General features: G+C 30.5%; 1 long non-coding RNA gene across 1 annotated transcript; it reads left to right on the forward strand.

Moving 5' to 3' along the window:
* The first annotated feature begins 553 nt into the window (after positions 1-553).
* LOC123267070 lies at positions 554-1176 on the forward strand. The gene is made up of 2 exons (XR_006509958.1): positions 554-597; positions 984-1176. It is a non-coding gene; the product is annotated as an uncharacterized LOC123267070 (long non-coding RNA).
* The last annotated feature ends 6533 nt before the right edge of the window (positions 1177-7709 follow it).

Raw genomic sequence — 7709 nt, forward strand, 5'->3', positions numbered from 1 at the left:
TGCTTATCCGGTATCTATGAGAATCGGCCAACATCTATTTTTCATCCCCCTAAATGTTAGGGGTAGTCCACCCCTAAATTTTTTTTTTTATTTTTTAGACAAAATTTTTAATTTCTATTTTTTTATGATACAACATACAAAAATATATACAATCCTCAATTTTCACCCTTCTACGATCAACCCTTATTTTTTAATAGCCATTTTAGTAATTTAATCATTTTTCCTCCCCGGTCGAAAACTGATCAATCGTCATTTAATTAGTTATCCCCGCCAGATGTCTACAGGTGTCACTTCTGACCCAGTAAACAGCACGGAGTAGGGATGAGAACGAAGCCGGTCTCCTTTCTTTCTCACTCCCTACACAGTTGTCGGCCATCATTATTGTTTATGCATCAAGTGTAGTAGTAACGTTGACAATTATTATTTTGCTATCTCAGTGTAACTCTCATATTAACTTTTAATCATTCCTATTTTATCAATAATAATTAAATTATCAATTTTGAGTGTATTTTGCACGATTAGTTAATCAAGTGATTTTATAACCTCAAAAGTACTCAACACGTGACACGAGCTTCCAATAACAACGGATTTTGTGTTGTAAGTATACTTTTTTTTATTTATATCGAAAATGTTGTTGATCTTATAAAAATGTAATTTTAATTTAATTTTATTAAAAAAATATAATTGAACAATTAAGATTTTCATAGTATCCAAAAAATCAGTCATTATGAATCTTTATTTTGAAATGTCAATGGAAATATTGGTTGTATGAAAAAATTATAAGAGACAATGTTTTCATAAAATTTAATTTTTTACTTTTGTTTGAAAAATTTTTCCATAAAACTTATATTTTTGTTATAATTTCATAAATTAAAACTAATCATTTCAAAACTGCGGCAAAAATCCTGGCCCTCTAATTATACTTTTAACATTTTTCATCATTAAATAATTTCATTAATTCTATTTATGTATGTTTTGTACAGTGAGCAATGCCAAGAAAACGCAAAGGGGCTGATTTGAGCCGCAGTACAAGTAAAGCTCGAAACTTGCGAAATAGCAGATCCGAAAGAACAGAAAAACAAATCCAGCAACAAAATACTGATGCACGTGTCAGAATGGCGCAATTGCATCAAGAAGAGCCAGAAGATACACGAGCTGAACGCAATGAAGTCAGAAGATTAGAACAACGACAATCACGCCGTTTCACAGTCAATAGACGAAGAACAAATGACCAACAACGACAACAGGTACATCGAGCATTTATATCTGATTCATTCCTGCGTCTAGCATTCCAGTATGAGCCCGATATTGAATATTATGCTCATTCAAAAGTGGTAATTGGTGCTATGGACAAGGAATGTCCGCATTGTCATGCTCTGAAATTAAAAAATGAGCCAGCTGGGATGTGTTGTGCGTCAGGAAAAGTGCAACTACCTGAAATTGAAACACCACCTGAACCATTGAACGGCTTACTTATCGGCATGGATCCAGATTCTAACGTGTTCCTGAAGTCAATTCGAAGATTCAATTCATGCTTTCAAATGACATCGTTCGGAGCAACAGAAATAGTTCGAAATACTAATGCAAATGGTCAACAATTCAATTCTACATTCAAAATCAGAGGCCAAGTTTATCATAAAATGGGCTCACTGCTGCCAATGCCAAACGAACCACATAAATTCTTACAAATCTACTTTATGGGCGGCGAGGATTTCGGAAGCGCACTTGCCAATCACGTGAATGCACGTTGTGATTATAATAACCTTGATTTACTTTATGCCAGGCGCATCGTCAGCGAGCTAGATGCTCTTTTGAACGAGCACAACGAGTTGTTGAAAATATTCAAATCACATATGCACCAATTACAAAGCGATAATCAATAATTGTTTAATTAATGATATATAATTTTAAGGAATAAATTATAATAACTTAAAAATAATGTTTGCCTTTTGTTATTTTTATATTCCCTCATCGTTCACAGCGCTCCATGCTTATTTCACGCATATACCACATTCTTACATACATACAATATACACATTCTAACATACATACATACTTACAATAAGTAAGCTATTTTTTGTCTACACTAGAAATTACTAGGAAATTATTTATATGGCAAAACAACGTTTGCCGGGTCAGCTAGTAATATATAAATTAAAGTTTTAGCGCCTAGCGGTCAAGTGACTAGTAGATCTAAATTTAAGCCAACGGATGGACATTCCATCTTCAATATTGGTCGAGAGACATATTCTCTCTTTACATAATTTCGATGAGGATCTACCGAACTTGAATACTAGTGAAGCTGAAAGCTTTTGTGGTATCTGTTCGAGTTATAAAGATGTTAATCAAATAAAAGAAATGAAAGAAAGTAAATGAGAGCAAAGACAAACTTTGAAAAAATAAATGGGGTTGGTTGCCAAGCCAGGAATCGAACTTGGATTTCACTGATAACATGTCAGGAGCTCTACCAGTTAAGCTACCGGCCCCCTCCCACCATCATCGTTTCTCAGTACATACTTATATTCTCGATACCTTACTTTACTTTCCCTTCATTCTTTTTTTCCCCCACCTAAGCTACGTACTACGATGGTAATGTAGTAATTTATTTTGAGGCATTATTACAAATTTAATTATTATTTTTATGACCGAATTATATGTAATATATAAATTAAAGTTTTAGCGCCTAGCGGTCAAGTGACTAGTAGATCTAAATTCATCCGCTGGCTTGAATTTCGATCTACTAGTCACGTGACCGCTAGGCGCTAAAACTTTAATTTATATATTACATATAATTCGGTCACAAAAATAATAATTAAATTTGTAAATAATGTTCCGATATCAAAAAATCTCTTATCCAACTACAAGCTATGTATTATAAATTTTTGTAGAACTATTTATTAAAAAAAAAAGTAATTTTTTATGTATTTTACAATGAAATAATTACCCTAAGTTTTTTAGCGCTTACAGCAATTCTTTGTCCAACTTTAGCATGCCATATTAATTCAATTAATAGACGGATAAATAAATTTAAAGTATAAAAATTTCTGAAAATTCAATGTTATAAAAATTTCAATTAATGAAATTTTCCATAATAATAATAAATTTGAGGTATTTTGGAAAAACTGCGGAAACTTCAAAATTTATTTTTTTTTTATATTTTTCGGATATTTTTAAACGAGAGTAAACTTTAAGATGAACGTTTTCTTCTTATCATTTACAATGCGATTCTAAACTACTTTTCATGCTTACTTAATAATTATGATTTTTTTCCAATCTCAGTCATAATTATTTCACTTGTTTAAAACGAAGAGATCTGATGAAAATTTAACGTCTTCAGACTCAACCGGAATCAACTACTTCTTTCCTGTGAAAGTTATTTATTTTCACAGCACGAAAAAAAATTCTGTAAGCTCTACTTTGATTCGAAAAAAATTAATAGTGTAGATCCGTTATTTTAACTCAAACATAGTTACACTTATAATGGAAGAGCAAGATTAAAAAAAAAATTTATGTAGTAGGTTGACACTGATAGGTTTGTAGAAAATTGGAAATATTCGAATAATTCGTAAAATTAAATATTCCCACACCTCTACTGATATGAAATAATTAGATTTGTTTAATAGTAGTGATAGGATACTCACTTGATATTTTAGTAGAAACTGGTTAATCAGATAAACTTTAGATTCACAATTTCTGCGACTGAACAACTTATCGACTGACAGTCTTGTATATGACTGAAAGCTCTGATGACTATAAAGACCTGTCACAGAACGACAGGAAGAGGAACGAATAATTAAAAATATAGTATTACAAGTTCATAATACTGTAACGGAAATATTGAATTAACAATATTAAATAAAACTTATCACTTTCTTCTTTTTCACTTTAATTTAACTTGACACTTATCAAACCTATGAGTTACATGTCGTGACAGTATGAAAAAATAAAACAAAAAACAATAAGATTATAAATTCCATTAAAAAAAAAAAAAAAAAAAAAAAAAAAAAATTTGGAAAACGGTGAACCTTGCAGGCCATTCCTAAAACTTCTCGCTATATATTCAAGCTCCAAAAACTTTAAATATTCTTACAAAGTTATGTTTTTCGAGCTCAATGATAAAACTGTAATACACTTCAAGCTATTGAAACTCGAAAATCATCAGGTTATGTGCGAGAAACAATTCTTTTTTTAAGTTGAAATTGCGATATCTCTTGAGCAAATCAGTGTTGATTTCTCCAAAACACCATTAATTTTTTCATCATATTTTTTTTGTATTATTATATGAATAATCATTACTATTATGGTGTAATTTTTGTTTTGGGACTTTGATTTTTAATTAATTGTGATGCTTAGGGAAAAAATAAAAAAGTTAATTCAGTTGAAATTTTCAATTCTAAAAATTTATGCTTTATAGTCCTTTTGCCACTATAGATAGTAGTGTATACAAAATAAGCTTGATGAGATCATTAAACTCTAATCTACGTAATTTGATGCGAGAAATTCGATTTTGATAATTAAAGAGTCGCCAGATTGTCTAGTTTTTTGTTATTAACAATTTAATTGTTTAAATGCAATTTACGAGAAAATTATTACCGATAGATGAAAATTAATTAAACATTCGGATAGCTCGCATCAAAAAACGTAATTAATAAATGAATCACTTTTCACGTACTTTTATTATTTATTGAGTTATAACGTGATAAAAAATTATTATTTTTCCGCCGCAACTGAATGAGACTAGGCTATGCGCGCATCAACGACTCATCAATCTTCTCATAAATTCATTCATTTTAAAATCTTTACAGAAATAACTCCGGAACCACTAATGATAAAAAAAAAATTTTCGGGACAAAACAAGTTTTAAAAAGGCCTCTTTAAAATTAAATAACAGTCAAATTCAGGAAAATCCGAAAGAAAGAAATTTTTCCTCATTAAACCCGATAAAGCAAATTTTATCATCAATTCATGATAAAAAAAAATCTGGAAATCGGTTGACCCTAAGGGCCATTCCTGCAACTTCCCGCTAATTCTATATCTAAGCGCTGAAAATTGCACCTATGACGTTTTTGAGCTCTTGGAGCTTAAAAATATAGTTGATATGTTATTTCAAGCTGTCCGAGCTCAAAGAGTTGGCTGTTCTAAGCTTTTGAGCTCTTCAAGAAGTTTCATAACACACTGTTCTTAAAATTTTCAAACTCCAATTACTTTTGAATGAATAAACCAATATTCACACGGTTCGCAGCTTTTGACACAGTTTTTCTAATCCTATGATTTATTTTTTAAAAAAAATTTATCATACCAAAAATTTTGGAGAAATTGAAAAATTCACTTTTTACGATTTTTTTCGACAACGATAACTTACGAACCAATCAACCGATTTTCACGTTTTAGGCGGCGATCGACGTGGTTTTTTGAACTCTAATAATTTTTTTATTTCATCAAAAACTATCCTAAAAGAAATGTCGAAGTTATGTAAAATAACACTTTTTTTGACGGGACTGATGGCAATCGACGTGGTTTCTCAAGTTTAAGTGCGGATTAGTTTTTGGAATTTATCGATGCAACCGTTTAGAAGTTATTCCAACAAAACCATTTTTTGAAAATTTTATTTTTCAGATTTCTCAAAATCTAGAAAACCGAATCGATTCAAATTTTCACGAAATTTAATGGCAATGATACTCTTTGGATCGCCACCTATCTTGATCCGATCGATCAAGCCGTTCAAAAGTTATGAGAGGTTTACACACATACACACTAGGGTGGCGCAAAAAAACCGACTATTTTTTTTTCTTTAGTCTCGAGTGAAAAAATGTTAGTTTTTGATGTTTTAAGAGTTCTTTCCAAAGGATAGCTAAAAAAAAATTTTTAAAAGGTCGCTCCAAATTTTTGTAAATTTCAAAAATCGTCAAAAATCAAATTTTTTTTATTTTTTTATTTTTTTGTCGTTACTTCATAATTTTATAGAGAAAAAAAAATAAGTTCCTGAAAGTTTCAGTTGCTAATCCAATTAAATAGTCACTGATGTGCCATAAATGTCGAGAAAAACTCTTTAATACTGCTGAACCTAACTTTTGATTTCGTTCTTCGAATTGAACCAGATCTTTTAGTAATTGTAAATCAATTCTCGGGGCTATAGTAGGAATTTGGCGAAGAAACGAGGCGCTCAGATAAATTTACGAAATATTTAGAACTCAGAGAAAAAACAATTAAATATAATGATAAATTTTCTTTGTAAAATTATTAAATTAAAAAAAATTATGTTTTCTATATCGTGCTTGATTTTTAGCACATCACGTTATGTATTTTTATCGATTATTGTACTAAATAAAAAAAAAAAAAAAATGCATGGAATTTTAATTTGAATATTAAAAAGTCGCTCAAAAAAATTTAAAGTAATGCACTAATAAATTAAAAAAAAATTATGAGCAACCTTTTAAAATTTAAATTTTGAACTGAAACTTTCAGGAACTTATTTTTTTTTGGTCTATAAAATTATGACGTAACGAGAAAAAAAAATTTTTGTTCTGCAACCAAGTTCTGCAACAATAAAGTTCTGCAACCAATCATCGTACAGCAAAAAAAGGAAAGTTTTGGGAATTGCAAGAAATTCCAAATAAAATTCTACAATAAAAAAATTTCATAAAAATAAATCTTATCGATGTACGACACCGATTTAAAAAAAGTTGAAAAAGTGACTTTTTCCCTTATGTTGGTTAATCGACTGTATTCTAATAAATATCGACGGTGAAGCTAGTCATTGCAGGGATTTTTATACCACAATGTACTCCTGAAAATTGTAAATTTTCAGATTGATCCATTAAGTAGTTTTTCCGCCCCGAGTATTTTAAATTTTGAAAAAATTAAAGGAATAAAATTTTATCCATTATCGTGCCGCAATCTTCAGAAAAATGAAAAATTGATTTTTTTTTCGTTTTACTCTCAATTCGCCTCGACTCATCAATAAATTTGAATGAAAAAAACGACAAAAAAAACTTAACTTCCCGCTAAGAGAATCGAAGATTTTAAAAAATCAGAAAGTTATTGTTTTTACCCCGTTTTGCAAAAATCGCGTTTTCATCAGATCTCGACGTTTTAAGGTCACAGGAAGCTTCCCTGACTACCCCCGCGATGTTGTCACTATGTCTGTATGTTTGTGTGTGTGTGTATGCGTGTGTTTTGACCGATTTGAACGAAATTGGCGGCAATCGAAAGAGTTTCTTTGCCCCTAGATATTATATACTATTTGAGGTAATTCGGAACAGTAGGTTGTGAGAAATCTCAAAAATAAAAAATTTGAAAAATTTCTTTTTGTAATAACTTTTTAATGGCTTTATCGATCGATTCCAAAAACTAATCAGCTCTTTCGTGACAATCGGTTGATTGACTTGTGAGTTATCGTTGCTGAAAAAATTCGGAAAAAGTGAATTTTTCAAATTTCTCCAAAATTTTTAGTCCGATCAATTCGTATTCAGTAGTAAATCATGGAATTTAAAAAAGTGCATCGAATGTTGTAAACTGCGTGAAAATCGGTTTATTCGTTCAAAAGTAATGGCAGTTTTTAAATTTTGAGAATAGTGTTTTATGAAAAGCCCATGAGACTTTGGAGCTCGAAGAGCTCAAAAGCATAGAACAGCTAACTCTTTGAGCTTGGAGAGCTCGAAATAACATAGAAATCGTATTTTTGAGCTCGAAGAGCTCAAGAACGTCAT

Source organism: Cotesia glomerata, linkage group LG6, assembly GCF_020080835.1.
Source record: "Cotesia glomerata isolate CgM1 linkage group LG6, MPM_Cglom_v2.3, whole genome shotgun sequence".
NCBI classification, from domain to species: domain Eukaryota; kingdom Metazoa; phylum Arthropoda; class Insecta; order Hymenoptera; family Braconidae; genus Cotesia; species Cotesia glomerata.